Here is a 20,112-nt window from a genome sequence, read left to right as displayed (position 1 = left end):
ATCCCAGATCTGCCACTGTACGTGTTGTGTAAACACTTGTTGGAATTGGTAGTGGCGTTTTGGTGTTTGACGCTATTGTGTTGCTTAATATTCGTTCGACGTTTTTTACAGATGTTGTACGGTGCCTAGAGGATGCCAGAAGTTTTAGAGAAGCAATCTATAATGCGGCTGTTAGAACTCATTAGTAAATTCGAACATTATTTGCTTATTTGTTTTAGTAAAAAGGCAGGATGGTGTACAAATCTGCTGCTGGTGCTGGATATCTTGCTTATTTTTTATTTTTTTCTCTTACTCTGGCGATTTCTTTAATATTTAAATGTATAACATATGTTTAAGGAAGATGAAAATAGTTATGCGCATGTTTTTTTTACGTCTTAGATACGCTTAATACAATCTGAATTTACAAATTCATTTATTAATATTGTTTTGTTATAATTGCATGGATATGCGAGCATATCATATTTTTCAAATGAAAATTACATTATATTACTTCAGCTAAAGTCAAGGGTAACCCTTATGCACTATACAAGTTCGTGTGATTTGGTTCGCTTCAATCTTCTGATTTCCTGCGCATTGTCAAGCACATGTATTGCTTCCAGATTGCTGTGATTTATTAACCTTCTTTGAGAAACTTCGGATAACTTCAAAGATACTTTTTATGTGTGGTCAAAGCGTTGGTAATTAATCGAGGAACTTAGTTTTAGCAGCGTTGGATTACTAGTCGGTTTGTTCATTCTCATGTTTACACACCGTAAATCTAAGTAGGCTTTACAAATAGCTGATAAACCTATCTCTTTCGTCTTAAGTTGTGAGTATTTTTCGAGTAACCACAACAGTTCTAGCTTGCTTTTTGCTTGACGTGATGGTTTCAATTTAATTTATTTAAATATAGACTCATTCCTAAAAAGGGTCCAGGAATAAGGTTGCTCTTATAATTATGCTTAAAAACCGGACAAGGTGCTGTTAAAACGTATTAAACCATTTATAGAAATATGAGATTTTCCAGTTTGTATTTCGGAATCACCAATCGACAATCGACAAGTGCATAGAATAAAAGTGGTTGTTGAAAAGACATTCGAAGAAAAGAAATAGTGCCATACAATATTCCTGGATGTCTAACAACCTTTTGATCGAGTATGACATTTGGGATTAATCCACAAAAATAGCGAATGAGAAATAGAAATAAGAAAATGTAGAGTGTCACATGAAAGGGCATTCTCAACACTTAAGCCTATTTCGGCTGGAGTTTCACAGGATAGTGTCTTGGGACCACTCCTATAGACAAGAAGCAGAGCAGATTGGACTGAAAGTCAAGCAACCCTACAATTTAGTCGGAAGATACTCTCAGCTTGACTTAAAATCAAAGAGATTGGTTTATCAGTCAGAATAAAGCCTATTTTAGCTTATGACCTATGACCTAAAACATCAAACGCGGACGCGCCAAAGTCCTAGACCAACTAATAATAAGCATTTTCTTTTCAGTCTCACCAAACTTTCATTGGGGTTAATGTAGGCACTACAACGATTTAGTTCTCTAGGATTTTTTAGCAGATTCAAACATGACTTTGAAAATGATTTTATTTGGTTTCATCGGCAATTCGTGATTATTAACGTATGGAAACTGTTAACAAGTTGTTAGTAACTTGTTATGGAACAAGCTTATTAGAATAAATGGATTTTTCAGTTAAATTTTTATGTATGGTATATTTTTTGGATGATTTTTGTTGTTTATTTGTGATCTTCGGAGATTTCTTGTAAGTAAGTGAGAAATGAATAAATATAATTTTTATTAAAATATTTCTTATTTCTATATTCTATGGTCATAAGTGTGAGCAAACGTTTCTTCTCTATGAAATTTGTCTTGTGCAAGCTACAATATAGAATAAAAGTTTTCGTCTTTAGCAAAGTTGCCTTCTTAGGGCAGTTCTGGCGAGCTGCGAGTGTTCAAAGTTCGCTTTATAACACGCATCTTGAACGACCGAAAATCCCTCGAAATAGCTGGTGTTGTTTGCCTTCGTCCCAAGTTCGACTGCATAATCTTGATAAGCAGACACCTCGTTCATTGAGTTAGGAGAGAGACATTGTTTGTTCAGGAGTTTCCTCATTAGTTAGTAACTGACACCATCTTAATATCCTGGAAGTGTAAAGTAGAATATATATATATATATATATATATATATATATATATATATATATATATATATATATATATATATATATATATAGTTATAGAAGTAATAGTTTTAGTATAAATATAAAAGAATTAATACATTTAATCATTGAAAGAAAAAGCAAGTGATCATACAAGCAGATATTACATAAGACAGACATTTCAAAAAAATATACGGTTTATATATTTATTAATTTATTATTGGATTTCAATACGAATTGAATAAAGTCAATAAAATAATAGATTTTTTTTGGTTTTCTTGTTTATCTGTATGTTTATTCTTAACTGAGATCTTTAAACTTAATACATAACTTTTAACGTAATCATGTACAATGAAAAACAAATTCGATTTATTAACTAGCAAGGGCTTCATATTCTTTGTTAATTGTGCTGATAATATTTTTCATTCCGATGCAATAAAATATACTATCATTGCAGAAACGAAAATTATCGGGATCTAGGAGAAGGAAACCTTATTTCTTGACAATGACACTATGCTTTATCTCAGCAGTTTAGGAGATAACGGCGTAAGGGCCCTAATAGTATATTTATCTAGGATATGTTGACGGATTCATTATCAGACTCTATGGCATAATTAATTGATAAGGATGCGAATGTTGAGGAATGAACGTATTGTCCTTTTACGCTCTTGATGATGTATTTCCAATAAAATTTTAAAAAATTGATGAGTTGATAACGTCTAATTAACTATAATATTGGATTGCATTGCAAATATAAATAAATGCCAACCGCCGAAACCATCACGCTGGTTTTATATATATTTATACAAATTTGGTTTATATTTTAACTATACCTCAATATTTATCACATATTATCTTTATAAATGTATCCAAAAGTAAATAAAGATGAAGTATAATGTTGTGTAATGTGTTTATGTAAGTTTCAAGGGATTGTTTTGTCTTTACTTTCTAAATAATGCAATTGTTAAAGTACTGCTACGTTATACTTCGAATAAACAGTCAGTATTTCTCAGAATTTCCAACAATAAATTTTTATTAGTCATATTATTAAAAGATTTAATATTATTTCTTTGGGTGAACCAATGTATGGATCATTATTAAAGTATGTCATATATATTTTCTTTCTAATAGACATGCTATGTAATAAAAATTATCTGAAGTAACTTCAAATGAGATATATTTATTTCATATTAAAATGAATTTATATTCTGCCAAAAAATAAGAAAGATTGTTAAATTAAAATATATTAGTTAAAATTGGAATAAATGCTGTACATGAAGAAAATTATTTTTAACAAAAAATTTAACTGACTTCAAAAAATAAATAACGAACTCACTAAAAGTTAAAAAATAATCAAACTTAGATTTTTGACACAAAAAAATCATTTTAAAATAAAATATGTACGTAATAATCATTGTAATAACTAAATAAAAATAAACGGAAACCTGATTTTACCTGTTTACTACACCTATTTTATGTTCTACTATATACACACAATTTAGCTTAATACCTACCTAAACCTATTTATCTATTTACAATATTATTTTTAGCGCTGGGAACTATCGACTGAAAACAGTCGAAACAGTCTTTAGTGAAAAAAACTAGCGACCGAAAATAGTAATTACTATTTAAGTCAAATGCACGGTTCGACTATTTTTTTTCAATTCGTAATGCCAGACGAAGATGTACGAATCCTTTCCTGTATAAATTGTGAGAGCGGAAGGGACGAAGATAATTGCTTGAGGCAGTTAATTTTATATATGCTTATATTTTCCAACGATAGTATAAGCAAGACGGAGATGTATAAATTCCTTCACGAACTAAATTGAATGAATTTGACACACTTTAAGGTGTTAATTACTATTTTTAAATAATATACTATATTAAATATACAGAATAGAACCTAAGCAAAACCTAAAAACAAAAAATGTACAATAACCTTAAATCACTACATAGTATAAAACAAAGTCGCCTTTTCTGTCCCTATATCCCTATGTGCACTTAAATCTTTAAAACTACGCAACGGATTTTGATGCGGTTTTTTTCAATAGATAGAGTGATTCAAGAGGAAGGTTTATATGTATAATACATGCATAATATACTAAGGCAACATTGCTAATTTTAGAGGTTTCTAACGTGATGTCGTAAATTAACCTATTTTTTTAGGCTTATTTAGCAATTAGCAAAAACGCTGCCTAACCCTACGAGTTAGATCAAATTAATGTAGTACAGTATTGTACACCATAAAAAGGTCTACAAAAAAGTCCCCGATGGTATATGTTTATCTTTTAGGGATAACCCACATTAACCATTTTTATTGTTTACTTTTTACGTGAGAAAATGGCTTCTTTACGAAGCTATTTTAAGCAATACGGCATTAATCCTTATCGAATTAAGTACCTTAAATACAGTGTGCAATTAATATAGATCAATATGGTTCCTTACAGCATGTAAATTAAACAAATATTTTCGGAGATATTACAAATTTAAAATTTGTGTTTAAAAATGTGTAATGTAATAAAAATTGTATGAATTTAGATATTCCAAAGATAGCAGGAAATCTTCATAGTAAGTATAGGGGAAGAGGAATTGTTTTACTCCAAATTTAATGCGTGCAGGCCAAGGGCAGTAATGAATGAACCAAAAATACTGGATCGATTTTAATCATGTTTCCATTGAGTGACATAGGCATATATATTTTATGCCCGTGCAAAGTCGGAGCGGGCCGCTATGTTTTTATATACAACGTTCATATTTTTTCTGTAGTGTATTTAACTTAGTATCAGCATTGCACCCGTGCGAAGCCGGGGCGGGTCGCTAGTACTATATAAAAATTAAACATATACCTAATCATAGAAAAAAAAATAACCCATAAAATAATTAAAAATGATTTGAATGAAATAATATAAATGCTTTATTTATTATTGAACGGAATTTTTTTTAAAAAGTCGAGAGAGTCATCCAAATATTACCTATTATTGCCATAAAAGCAGTCAAAAGTATTTTAAAATTTATCATTCACAATTTTAATCTCTTTACCTTATTACATTAGCAATCTTAAATTTAAAATATAGTAACAAGATACTATAATATTAATATACAATATATTATTATTTAGAAGCAAACTACCAACAAAATCATAAAGCTATATATATTACAAATCAATCTATGTAAGCATAAAATGGGTACATTTTTGTCAAGGTCGCGGCTAGGATGTTAAAAATCAGTCGAATGAAACTAGTAGAACCAAAAATAGTAATTAAAAATATACGACTGAAACAGTCGATAGTAAATAGTAACAAAATTAATCGGACCGAAAAAAACGACTGAAACAGGCACTGGTAAATGTAGTAAAATCAGTCGAACCAAAAGTAGCAACTGAAACAGTCGATAGTAAAGAGCAGCCAATTACTACAGTCGATAGTTCCCAACACTAATTATTTTAATTACTACCAACTCACTACTGAAGTGTTATATTAATTTAGATTTCTTTTGTTGTTAATGTAATTTTTTATATATGTCCCAAAATTATATTATCATATTTGTATTTTTGAAAGAAATTAAAATAGAGCTAGGAACATATATATATATATATATATTGAAATTATTGAAAAATGTTATGAGAGTGTATATATTTGTACAGCACTGCATATCCTACGAAACATTATCCAAATTTAAACCAAATTTTGATTGGAAAATATATTAGGCGTCGGTTTTCGTACGCATAATTATCTTCTATCTGTCCCCTGGACCTTTCTCGCCCTCCCCTCTCCCACAAATTGAGCGAGTTTCGTGTTTTGAGGCGGATGCGGTTTATTGTGTTAGGGTTCGTCCTGATTTTTATTGAAATTTAGGATAAACTTTAATCAGCGTCCGCTCGCTTACCATTCTTTAGGCAATTAACTGGACAGGAATTGTTAATATGGAAATGTCTCGTATGCGTTTATATATATTGAGTTATTGGACGGTTTTTCGTTTCGGTTTTATTATATTATAGTGGTATGAATACGTTTGGTTTCATGGTTAAATGGTATGTGGTTATTGAAATAATTTGTATTAATAAACGACAATTTTTTATTTATAGTACCGATCATATATGGAGAAATGTTTTCTTAATATTAGGTGCTGTCGTAATATAAAATGCGAATTCTATGATACATTTCGCTACATAATAAAATAACAGTATTCCATTTAGTATTATTCAGTTTGTAGCGACCGCTACGATCCTTTAGGCTACCACGCATTCACCTATAGCAAGTTGAAAGGTTGGCAAGGCCGGTGGATTGGTACCATGTGGTCCCCGGCTATAGAAGACCACCACGACGACATCTCGCTCTCTTTTATTTTCTCCACCCCCTTGTAACAGTACCACTTCCACAGCGCTACTGTACTTCCTTTACCTAACCTAATATCCTGTCAATTCTCCCGTCAACCACATGTATCGTTTAATGTCGCAATAAACAAGTATTTCTTCAACCAGTGTTTTTAGTTCTCATACAAATTCTTTTTAAACATAGTAGTGAGTGTTCGGACATACAATCGCATCGACAGCCACACATTCCGACCTACCGACCGGATGAAAATTTTTACAAGTTATTAAATGTATACCCACATTAATTATGATTAACACATAAAATTGCATTTTCAACATTCATTACGTTTGTTGAATCTGAAGCTCAATAAATATTTTCCAAAGTTTATATTGAGGTTGCTTCATCACACTTCAATTGTCAGGTTTGGTTTCATTAAATGGTATGGTGGGGAAAAATCGCAGACAATGTATTGCAAGGCTTATTGGACGAAAACCCATCACAAGCTCTCAAATAACTTTCAGGCAGGTTAGCACTTCTTGAATCAAAGGTTTGCAGACATGTACAAGTGGAAATATCCGAAAGGAAATAAAATACTTACCACGATAAGTAGTTTTGCTGTTGAGATTTCATTGCTTGCCAGACAAAAGAAAAATTTTCTGTGGCTTATTGAAATGATGAAAATCGGTTTTGCTACTCCGATCCCAGGCGCAGAATGTCAAGAGTTAGTCCAGAGAAGAATTAGGCCATCCACATTGACACCGAAGCGGAATATTCATGGCCATAAAGTCTTGCACGGCATGTGGTGAGATGAGCAAGGTGTAGTGCTTTACAAGCTGTTAAAACTGTTATGTCTACTGACGATAAATTGAGCGATGTATGTTAAAAATACCTGCAATAGCAAGTAGCAGACGTAACGTTATCCTCTTGCATGACAATTCTCGGCCACAAGGATTGGTTGTAAGAGTTGTGAGTGATACACTGTTTAAGCTCGAATGGGAATTTCCGCCACGTTTGGAGCACATAGCCGATATAGCGCCATCGGATTTAGATCAATGCAGCCTGGTTTCGCTGGCACCCGTTTCAAAATACTGAGATGGATCGATGATAAATCATTGTCAAACTCTCATCATTATTTCGACACGGTATCGCGATATAAATATGATAAACAGTTCTATTTTACCATTTTTTCTCAATAAATGCTCAAAACCTCATTATTGTTATTTTAGCCAAGCATATTCAGAAACAAGATTAATTTTTTGTCATAAGCAGTTGACTATTACTATATGCTATTGAAATTTTAGCGGTTGAATGAAGTAAAATGTAAAACATTTAAAGTATTTTAGATATCAAGTATACAGCCAGACCTACGCTAGTCAGACATCGCTAATATAGATTTCAGGGTTTTAAACCTAATCCTAACCTAAACCTCTAATCTATATTGCAATGTTTTTTTTTATTTTCTGCACTGCCATGTGATGTTTGAGAGAAGGAAATTTAACAAGCACTGGGTCGGTTGTAGAAGCACTGAGGGTAATGAAAACAAAGAATTTACAACCACTCATACTTGACAACACCTCTTTGTAAAATAATTGATAGTTGGCATCAGTGGTTAAATGTAGTGTTTGATATATTTTGAGTTTGATTGCAGTGGTTGATAGATGTGTGGCAGTGATTAGCATACACACTCTGCAAACATTGTTTATTGTCTCCAACGTAGGCAAGAAAGGAAGACATCTTATAATTGATAAATATATTTTCGAGCTTATGATATGCCAATATATCAATCGCCGGTCAGAAATGCTGATTATATGGCTGCCTATTATAGGAGTTGATAAACTATGACCAGTATTTTTAATTATGCTTTCTGATTCTTTCAAGGAAACGTGAATTTATTACGAGTTGATATATAAAATACATATGGTATAATACGAAAATTCAATTGGTATTTTGGTCGTCGATATCGAAAATGATCAAGCGAAACAATTCCGACTAACGGAAAATTATAGTTTCCTTGTGGGAAATGGAGAAACTTCGCTCGATAAATTTCCCGAACGGCAAAAACGACCACAAGCGGCAATCTGCAGGTTTAATCACTATCTCGGGCTGAGCAACGCCCCTATCACGGATATGTTGCCCTTATTGCAATTTATCGATCTTCTTAATTGGAGTAGTCGAATAAAAAGTCGGTGTAATATCATCGGGCGCTTCAGTTCGAGATATATTTCTGCATTCTCGTGACAATGAATATGTCAGAGCGGTAAATAACAATACTGGGTGGTTCAATAAGTTTTGAAGATAGGAAAAATCGCTTTCAACAAAATATTTTTTTTAGTGTGAGTGGAGCCAGAAGTTAGAGATATCTGGCGAATAAACCGGACGTTGAAACAATTCGTACTTTAGTTCATTGATTATGGCGATGTTTGTGGTCAGGTGTATTAACAGGTTCGTTATTTTGATGGAAATTGATGTTTTTCTTCTTAAACTAAGCTTTTTAATACATTTTTACCTATCAGCTTTAGTTGTTTATTAGATAAAAATGGTAAAATTTCAAATGTGAACTATATTATTTTCAAATTAATTTTACTCACATTTACTACATTATACTATATTACAAATATGAGTACGTTTTTCTCATAACCATGCCCAAGGGCGGAGAATATCACCAAAAATATTTAAAATGCGTTTTGCAAATAGAATTTGTTACAAGATGAAGATTGGTTGGATAAAGTATAATCCAATCAAAGCAAAATACGTTTTGCTAATAGTATTACTGTTGAATATTATTAACGATAGTTAATACGTTTCGACTGAAGCATAGAGGTATTTTGATCATTGGGAGAAGTCATCATAAAATGAAGTTATGTACAAATTAGACTTAAAATTAAAACTCATTTTCTTAAGGAAATCAAATAATTCGGACAGAATTCAAAGGAAAGGAAACTTGAAATACATAATAATACAAATACATTGAATAGTAATGGTAAACAAGTAGCAATTATTTGTTTGGTTAGCAGCTAATGTTGATGCAGCCAGCATTATATCAAGAACGAATCATAAACCATATATTCTATGTGATGTTCATATAAATGGTTCTTTGAAATAGATATCCGTCTTGTAAACCGATTTTACATGACATAAATCTTCATGAATTGATGATTGCAATCCTTCCTATTTGTCTATACTATATATTTCTAGTAAGTTATGAAACTTATACTTAAACTACAAACTTCTAACCGTACTCCAATAGACATCAAGAAGCAAAACCAACTTCAAAGCATATGTGTTTCTTGTATTGGATTTATAAATTAGTTCTAAAGGACTTTTTTATTTATAGCTAAAAATTTTACAATAATATTTATTGCAACAAAACTATTTTATCTTAGGAATAATTTGTAAATTCATTAGCAATTAGTCACGATACTATAGCCAAAATAAAACGAATATTTTAATGAATGAGAACGTTTATCATTTATTAATAATTCAAGTTATACTGCTATCCGATACAGCAACATGTGTCTTTATTGCGTAGATTTTTTTATAGAAATTTTATCAAACCTATTTATGTCCACGTGAAATTTATCTGTATAAACCCAACGGCATCACGTAATGAACGTCTTGATACTTTGTTCGTCTATAGCGTTTATTTATTTTGAAATATTTCGCAAAAAATAATAAATATTGCGTTGAACAGAAGGGGTAATCTTTGGTAGTGTGAGTTGAGATCGAGTGCGAATTGTTGCAAAACGATTTTTTCTTGTAACGGTTCTGAAACTATGGAATTTTAATACAAACATATTTTGTTAAAGTGATTTTTTTCTTTACAGGACTAAACTGGATTCCACACAGTATGAAGTAAAATTGGTAAGTACTATTTACTTTCTCTACTTAGCTTTATCTAATTTTAATACTGCTGATACTATATATTAATAAATATTGTTATTGTTAATCAAGTAATTAAGCATGGAACTTAATAATTAAGGATTTCTATGATGGATTGATGATGTTTTTAATGCTTTGTAACGTTTTATTGGTTACTTTCAACAATTCCTGTTAATAATGATAGAAATTTACGTATATTGCACATCGCGTTATCTACTTTTCTTCATTTCTCGGCTAACATAAGCTTTTGTCTGGGAAAAGGTGTTTAGGGTATGTACATATGGCTCAGTCAATAGAGGTAAAACGAAATGAAACAGTGGCTGTTTTCATGGTGTGACCGTTATATTTATCGAAGTTATATAAAAATGTGGAAAACACAAATACATAAAAAAAGGCTGGCGGCGGTGTTACCTGTAGCAAAGGTTTGGGCAGCCGATGGTGGCACCTCTGAACTGAACGAGTGTTAGTCACTGAATGAATGAAAGTATCCTTCAATAATCTCACCGATAATTGTCTCGTGGTTGTCCGATATTCGTTATCGTGTACAAATTGGCGCTGCTAGCACCCCGCCCGTGTTCAACATCTGGGATTATATTTCTGGGTATTTTGTAGACCGTTATTCCACAATGTAGTATTCGACATGCCTGAATGTGTCTTCATGTGTCGCTACACCTTTTTCGACCGCATTGTATGGTATATGGAAGGAGCAACGTTATAATCGTCCCTATGTTACCAAATTATTCTTTTAATTTATATAATGCTACGTAATTCGCAAACGTTTTTTCGTCATGGACATCAAATACAGCATTTCTGTATTTTTCTCCTGAAAATTAGGATCAAAACTCGAACAGAGGAAAATAAAAAAATATGTGATATCGATAGAAAATTGGTAATACTTGAAGATTATGTCACTGACCGGTGTCCAATCTTGCGAAATGACGTGTTAAGTCAGACAATTTTATGTTAGTTATCTGGTGTTTTCTTCCTTTGGTTCCATTTATCTGTTTATTTAGTCGTATTTATATGGATACAACGTATGCTACTTTGTCGACAATATTGTGTTGAATAAATTAGGGAATTCATCCACATTTCTTAAATGTATTTTGTTGTACAAAAATTATCAAATCATGTTATTCCTTGGAATTGATACATGTATATATAACTTCTCTACTATTCTATGTCAATGTCTACAAAGAATTGGTTTTAATTAAATTATTGGCTCTAACAAAAGGTTTAATTATTTAATTTTTTTTTAATATTGAGGAAATGAGCTTTGCTTTTCAATTAACCAAAGAAATTAAAACAGTATCTTACAGTTTGAGTTGTTCGGTTATTGTCAAATTGCATATTGGTTAATATCATTGTTTTGTGCAACGAAAATTGGATTAATTATGGCACAATGGGTAAGGCGACAATCTTACAAAGAAGAGTACCTTTGTTACGCCACTAACCAGACTGGGTAAGACCGGATGTCTTCTGAGACGATATATAAGTTTGTTACTTACCAGTTGGTAGATTTATTGCCAAGGACCGTAATTTAAGTATACCCTAGTTGGTATAAATGATACTAAAATATGAAAAAAAATATTTCACCCGATTTCCTACCCCTATTCTGTTGACTGACTACTAACCCCGATGTGGTCACCACGACTTATTTGTTCTCAAAATGGGATTTGAACTCATGAACGCGCTTTTTTAAAATACGGTATGCATAGGTTACTCTTTTTTTTTAAATTGATAATCGAATGTTCTCCCTCTTTATCACTAAATTTTTTAATTTTGTTTTATACTCTTTAGGGTAAATGTAATCGTATAACAAAATGAAACAAAGCAGGTTAGCAGCAGCAAAGCGGAAGGCAGCGGTGTTACCTGGAGACGAGGCTTGGGCAGTCGATGGTGACACGTCTAAACCGAACGTTGGTTGAGCACTGAATGACAGGAAATACCCTTCAATAACATCCAGATAAACGTCTCGGGGTTGCCGGTTATTCGTTATCGGGTTCTAGTTAGCGCTGCTGGCCGTGTTCAACATCTGGGATTATATTTCTGGGTATTTTGCAGACCGTTATTCCACGATGTAAAATTCGACATGCCTCAAGGTCGCTACAACTCTATGGATACATTCTATGAACTATTTTAACCGATTTTCTTTCTTATAGTGATGTGTAGTATACTAATTTTTATTTCATTCTTAATACCAAGAACAATACAAGAAAACGAATAAATTTGAAAGATTTTATGTGATAAAATTATCAATTTATAAGATCCTAGCGTTGACTTATTTAAAAACTTGCAGTGTTTGAACACTGAAAATATGTTTGCCTGTACTCCTTGGTAAACAGCATTTTTTCATATCTTTTTAGAGATTTCCCATGGAACTAAAATTATCGAATGTGAGGTTTTACTGTGTTCATTGTTAAGGCCAAACATTTCTCCGTATAATTATTAAACGCTCATTTAAAATTATTTTTAAAACTTGAATTGCCTTTTTGCACATGTAACATTAACGCCTTGCTAGTATGGTGAATAACTTTTGTGAAACTTAATTCGTCAACAGTTGAACTAAAACATGATCGCCATTTTATTATTTCATAAGAACACAACCAGAATTTCATAATTAAATTTAGAAGTACAATTTGACCATGGAACAAACAAATATACTCGTAGGTCTTTAAAAATGATTTTTTCGATCATTTCATTACTATGGATGTTTTTTTGCTCTAATACCTTGATATTGAATCAAGAACACCACTCTCGTGTGAAGTAGGCTCCAATATGAGTTTGTGATTTGAAATTGATCAAAAAAGTGTTAACGTTAATTTTTTTTGTATTAATTAATTTTTTATATTTCTAATAAAATGTAATTTGTCAATAATTCCTAATATATTTCCTCAATATAATGAGCAGTTTATACGGTTAAAAAAAAACATCGCTAAAATTACTGGATTAACATAAGATACGAATTGTTTCAACATGCTATATGCTGCTTGCTATTTTTAAAGTTTTAATCAATTACAACTTTCAATTAGTCAGACAACTTAGCAGTTGATGAATAAACTCTTTTCGTGCATTTTCGAGACATGAAAAAGAACTAAAATTATCGAAAATGACCACTACACGGATTGTTTTCCATCTGCATTAAGAGCTGATAAAACTAAAAACTGCTCTTACTGTAGTAGACTGCCGCTGCCAAAAGAATAAGTTGAATTTTCTTATTTTGAGTTTATTGTTGCAAAAATATCAGCAACACCGGCTAATAAATGTAAAGTCATCCTCTCACGTGGCAACTCGGGCCGACATCTTGCAAAAGTTGTGAAGGATACACTATTGCTGCTCGATTGCGAATTTAGTATTCACGCAGTACCCAGCCATAGCCCTTTTCGACTTTCCTGGCACACGATTTCGAAATTCTGAAGAGGTGCTGAAAAGTGGGACAAAGTCTTATAAAATAATGGAAAATATTTTGATTAATACATATTGAACCAATTTTTCTCAATAACAGGTCAATTGAAAAGTTCCCAGCCTGACACATAGACTCACATTTGACAGCTGTCGGATCATTAGTTTGTGAATTATAGCATTTTGAGTGAAGCAACTTTTATTATTCTGAAAAAAAAAATAGATAAAAAGAGATTTCGTGTCTTAATAAAATATTGCATTTTGAAGAGAAAAAATACAGTTGAAGCAAAAACTTGGCTTGATGCCGAATTTCCGGACACTGCCTCAGGAAAATCAACCGTGAATGATAGGTATGCTAAGTTTAGATGTGGTGAAATGAGTACTGAAGATGGTGAACGCAGTGGACGACCAAAAGAGGTTGTTACCGAGTGGACTGCACACGATGGACCCGCTCCAAGGCGTGGGAAAACGTAACAGTCGGCTGGCAAGGTTATGGCGTTTGTATTTTGGGGTGCTCATGGAATAATTTTCATTGACTACCTATCATCAACAGCGAATATTACATAGCGTTATTGGACCGTCTGAAGGACGAAATCTCCGAAAAACAGCCGCATTTGAAGAAAAAGAAAGTGCTGCTTCAGCAAGATAATGCACCTTGTCACAAGTCAGTGAAAACGATGGAAAAATCCATGAATTGGGCTTCGAATTGTTTCCTCATCTACCATATTCTTCAGATCTGGCCCCCAACGACTATTTCCTGTTCTCAGATCTCACAAGAAGGCTCGCTGGGAAGTAATATTCGTCGAATGAAGAGGTGATCTCCGAAACTGAGGTCTATTTTGAAGCAAAGGACAAATCGTACCACAAAAATGGTATCGAAAAGAGGGTTGCTATAATCAGTGTATCACTCTTGAAGGGAATTATGTTGAATAAAAAAAAAACTAATTTTGCCAAACAAATGTGTTTTACTATGGTACGCCGGGGAGTTTTCAATTAACCTGTTAAATGCCTCTTGAATGAATAAATAATCAAAATATTTTCAGTCACTTAATATTTTTGATATTATCGTTTGATTTCCTTATTGAACATCCAAAGACATCCCGTAGTTATTTATTTTTAGCTAAAATTTATCCTAAATGGTTAAATATAATCTCTTCAAGACAGGCGCGAAATAAAATACGATCATATCGCCTCGGATAGATTTGTTTACAAACAGCTAATCCATCCTGTAGGGAACACGACATGTTAACCAAAACATCACCGGGATCAGTAGTACGTTCATTAGTTCTCTATTCATCAGCGAAATCCTCCAAATCCTTTGGGAATAAAGCACAGGGTCAAACTGTCCCCTCCTGACCGCGGCTATCATTTTATTTGACAGTCATTCTTCGAAAACACGTCAGGCCTAATCCAAGCGGCGCGCGAAGCCCTTTCGATGGGAAATCCCCGAGTCGTTTAGACGAAAACGGGGCCACCGATTCCCGGCTAGGAACAAGTCTTTTTTGTTTGATAGGTTCACTTCCGCCATTCTTTCGCCGGCTAAACACTCGACCGAATGGCCGACGAAGGCTTTTCGGCATTGTAACCGGAACAATATGGCCTGATTAGGTCTATACATAAAGCCCTTGACCCTAAAGTGACCGCTTCTAGTTTTTGCCGCGTATCCTGTAGGGTTTTTCTGCAAGAACGATGCTCACTACATCGGGTTTGATCGTTATTTGCTTGTTACCCTCGTTCGAAAAGGGGGGCTTCGGAGTGTTTTTTTGCCGTTGGATTTCTAACGAATTACGGTTTAAGTTACTAATATTTTTGAGTGCTGTCGTTTAGGAGGATAATGGAGCTTATAACCTCTAAAATTACCCGGTATGTATGTTCGTCGATTTCTCGTATGTATTTCTCGTCGATTCGTGTATGTTCATCAATTATCGGCCGATATTTAAAACTCCTTTTTTATTCGAAAGAGTGCACTTCCGAGGTGGAACCAAATCATGATCTGTTGTGGGTAGGGAGGAAATCGAGGGAAACGTTCAAATTTCAAAGGCAAATATAAATTTTTCACATATTTTTTATCGAAAATAATCAGATATTTGGGTATAATGTTATTGCTGATCTATTGTGACGGAAAATCGGAAGACGTTCAGTGCAAAATCCATTCAGTTTGCTTTTCAAGCACTAACCAAAGCATACCTCGTAGAAATATTCTAGGCAACTGTTTCTATTATGTAATGATTAAAGCGTTTAGCTCCCTAACGGAGGTTGCGGCTCACCTTGGTTAGGCAGCGGACCCCAGGGCCTGAAGCGCTCCTTATTTTCTATCATTGTTTCTTTATTCCTATTTTTCCTCATAGCCCGCACCTTTACTTGGCCTACCCATTGTAATATTACATAAAATAAATGCGTTATTGAGTAAATATCTGATACTAAAAAGGGAAAAATAAAATATTTTTAACAAACTCACTAAAAATTTTAAAAAATATCAAACTTGGGTTTTTAACACAAAAAAAACATTTTAAAATAAAATATGTACTTAATAATCGTTGTAATAATTAAACAAAAGTAAGCGAAAACTTTATTTCACCTATCTACTACACGTATTTTATATTCTACTATATACACACAATTTAGCTTAATACCTACCTAAACCTATTTATCTCTATATAATATTACTTTAATTATTACCAGTTAATCACTTTGAAGTTGGTGCCGAGTCCGAACAATATAAAAGTTAATAATATAATTTTGTGACATATACAATTAATTAAATTACCAACAAAACGAAACAAAACTAATATAACTGTTTGGGTTCGGCACCGACTTCAAAGTAGTCAATTGGTATTAGTTATCCATCTAATAAAACGTGCTAAAGGAAATAATATTTCTGCAGATCCTGATGAGCATAAACTTGTATTATACTGTACGAACACATTTTTTATATTAGGGTAGCGTTCAAGTATGATACGCTTTTTGATTTTATCAGTTAGGGAGCTGACTAACTCTATTTTCGATGTATGTAGTTGAACACTGTGTCCTTGTTCACAAAAGCGATTAAATCATCATGTTCTTTAAAAGCACTGGTACTCTTGTTACTGCCATACGTTATTTCATGTATTTTCTAATTTACCTCTAAGGCATGAATTGTCAGATTTTGAATTCCTTGCCTCTCATCTATTGCTGATGCTTTCTGGCAACTAACACATTTTGTAACTAGCGTAGGCTAGTAATTCTATTTATATCAGGCGACAGTTAAAATAACTTATCAAATCCTCTTTTCAAGCCCTTTGTTACTTGTGATATAATAACAGTAAAATATCTAGAACTGCAATTCTGAAATTGATTTAATTTGATTCGTATAGTAATATTGCCATAGTAATAATTGCTGTTGCCCAGAATGAAATCTAAAGCTGTAATTTCGAGTTGTGGAAATATATTTGTATTTTTTGAAGTTAGAATGGAAGATACCCCTTTTGTAATAACTTTTTGTATTGCCTCAGCATTATTTGCAATACCAAATCCTGTTTTTTAAATCTAGGATATAAAAATGTGGATTTCCCGCATATCGTATTCATTTCTAAAATTGCCTGTCTTTTATTGATGACATCTAATAGACAATTTTGTCATTTTTCCCAATTCACTTGTTAAAATCCTGGATTTGATGGAATGTCGCAGTCCTCTTATTAACCGTATAATTGAAGACATCGTTGAGATATCTTTCACCAGGTAACTCGGTGGTCATTATTTCAATGGGCTTTAAAAGTTGAACACATTCTGTTAAGATAGTCCATTCGCTAACAAATAAAAACTGTGGTGTTCTTCTTAATAGCCAACAAAATAAATTGTTAAATATTAAAGTAGAGTTTTCCTATCAGAAAATGTATTTACTACAAATATTTAATATACTTTATTCACCTCCTTAAGGTTAATATTTTTAAAAGAAATTTAACAACTGCTACTGTAAAAAAATCTTCAAATCTTTTGGATCTATGCAATTTCCGAAACCTTTGTAACCTAATTTTAGTTTTCAAGATTTTAGGAAAAAAGTTTCGACAAACAAAAGGCTTGGACAAAAATCGTGAAAGTTTATCAAAAAAGTAATACCTATTATACCAGTCCAAAGTATTACCTACTATGCCAATCAAAAGTATCTTACTATTTATCATTTACAATTTAATGTTTATGCCCTCGAAAACTAGCGTTCCAAAATGCTGCTATATTAATTTACAATATATAGTTATTCATTAGCAAACTACAAAAAAAAACATAAAAGCACATATATTACATATAAATCTATATAAGCATAAATTCGGCTCATTACTTTCAAGGTCGCGATTAGGACGGAAGGCCAGTACGTTAAAAATCAGTCGAATGAACTAGTAGAACCGAAAATAGTAACTAAAAGTAAACGACTGAAACAGTCGATAGCAAATAGTAATAAAATCAGTCCGCCCGAAAATAGCGTCTGAAGTAGTCGATAGTAAAAAGTAGTCAATTACTGAACAGTCGATAGTCGATTTCAGTCGATTGTTCCCAACACTAATCTAAAGTACTTTTCAATAATATCGCAGATCGACGTCTCAGTGTTGTCAGACCTTCGTTTTCGTTTACTGGACGTCACTGCTGACACCCCGCTATTTCGATAGATTAATAACAATAAAAATTATTTAAATTTATAATATTATTTTAGGCCGGCCTGGTTGGCGCAGTAGTAAAGGCGATAGGACGGTCCACCTACTGATGCGATTGTCGCAGGTTCGAATCATGTTGGGGCATGGTTGTACATTTTTGTTTGTGATTGTCCTAGATAAGAGTGTAAAATACGAGTGGCACGTTAAATAGTAAGTCCAGTCCAGATATGCCTTCGTTTGTAAAAAGAGACTTTAAAATATATATATAAAAATTAGTTGATAACCTTATAAAGAAAATATATAATATTAAATGTATTTTCTCGAAAACTTTATCCAATGTTCGTCGTATATTGCCGAGAAACTACCCAATAAGAAATCTTTCTGAGTGGCAAAAAAATTCATACACTTTCGAGACTGATACAATATGATGGGGAGGCTGAAGTGACGGGGCCGGCGCGGCGAGGGGAACGGCTTTCGGACCCTTTTCATGGCGGGAAAAGCGACACTTGAATTTTTATGGCGGCTGAAAAATCGATAGCCGATAATTTTATGTAGCCTTCGGCCGATCTAGTAGGCTGTGCCGCCCTCTTGACCCCGATAAATCCCTCTATTCAGCCTCCATTGTGCAGATGACTTTGTCACCTCGAAGGCGGCCCGATTGCGGGGAAGTACCGGATTTGTTTAGGTTATCAGTCGGAGTGTCAATAAAATGAAAGTTATGTTTATTAGTATATTATGCGCGAAAACTTTCTGTTTGGCTAACGGATATCACGTTTGCCATACAAATATCGATATCATATCAATAAATTCAGTATTAATGTCTGTTGATAATAATTATTATTAAGTATGCAATGTTATGATTTGATATATGTAGTCTATTCAAAGTTTTTTTTGTACATGCGTCATCAAGATGTTTAATATATTATTGCCGCAATTGTAAATTCGTTTTAGAATCACGATATTTTCCTTCTCATTTTATTATAGTTAAAAACAGACACAATGCTGTCTGATTATTGTCAAAATCGCGCAGTTGTCAGACGTATACAAAATAGTGATAGTGATAAGAGGTTATAAATCTAACTTATAAACTATTGTGGCTGTATAATTAACTGTAGTTTTTAGATGTACTATAATGTTTAAATAAATCATATTTGATAACATTTTTGTTTATTTATTTTATTTAGATTGGAATTTTGTTATATATCAAAGTCAAAATGAACTAAAGGTAAGGGTTGATGCGACAACATTGCGACGTTTTGATGTCACAAATTTATATGACAATAGTTATAATGCAAATAAGGGTCATATTTCAAATTTTTATTAGCCAGGCATGTTATTTGTGAATAGTCGAAACAGTATTAGGTTTATTTGTCTAATAGAAAATTGTGAGGTGATTTTGAATCTACCACTAGAGTGACTTAAAACTATTTATCTAGGAAGATCGATTGGTCCTTAATTGGTTTCTGATAAGCTAGTAGTACTTTTCAGTGTTAATATTCGGCACATTTTCACTAAACAATATCAATCCGTTTGTTTTTGTTGAGCCTGCGTGCTAGCTTAGTATTGCAGGGGCTGCAGCACTTTGGTAGTAACATGGAATTGGAGTCTTCCTCCATGTTGTTGGATATCTCTGAATTTTTTAAAACCTTTAATCTTCTATTCTAATGTCATATAGTTATGACAGTTGGAATCTGAAAGTCTCGGTATACGTAGTTGTAGTCTTTATTGTTCCTACAATATGTTTCCAC

General features: G+C 32.8%; 1 long non-coding RNA gene across 1 annotated transcript in view; it reads left to right on the top strand.

Annotated features, from left to right (window-relative positions):
* Positions 1 to 20,112, top strand: part of LOC143195905 (uncharacterized) — a 58,636-nt gene that overhangs the window by 11,301 nt on the left and 27,223 nt on the right. Inside the window, exon 2 of the long non-coding RNA XR_013005610.1 lies at positions 10,289 to 10,325. This is a non-coding gene — a long non-coding RNA (uncharacterized LOC143195905). The remainder of the gene's footprint in view (positions 1 to 10,288; positions 10,326 to 20,112) is intronic.

Source organism: Rhynchophorus ferrugineus, unplaced genomic scaffold (assembly GCF_030347505.1).
Source record: "Rhynchophorus ferrugineus isolate W39M unplaced genomic scaffold, kcgeb_rfMv2 rfM4, whole genome shotgun sequence".
In the NCBI taxonomy this organism is placed as follows: Eukaryota; Metazoa; Arthropoda; class Insecta; order Coleoptera; family Curculionidae; genus Rhynchophorus; species Rhynchophorus ferrugineus.
The sequence above is the reverse complement of the archived record's forward strand: the minus strand, read 5'-3'. Positions and strand labels throughout refer to the sequence as shown.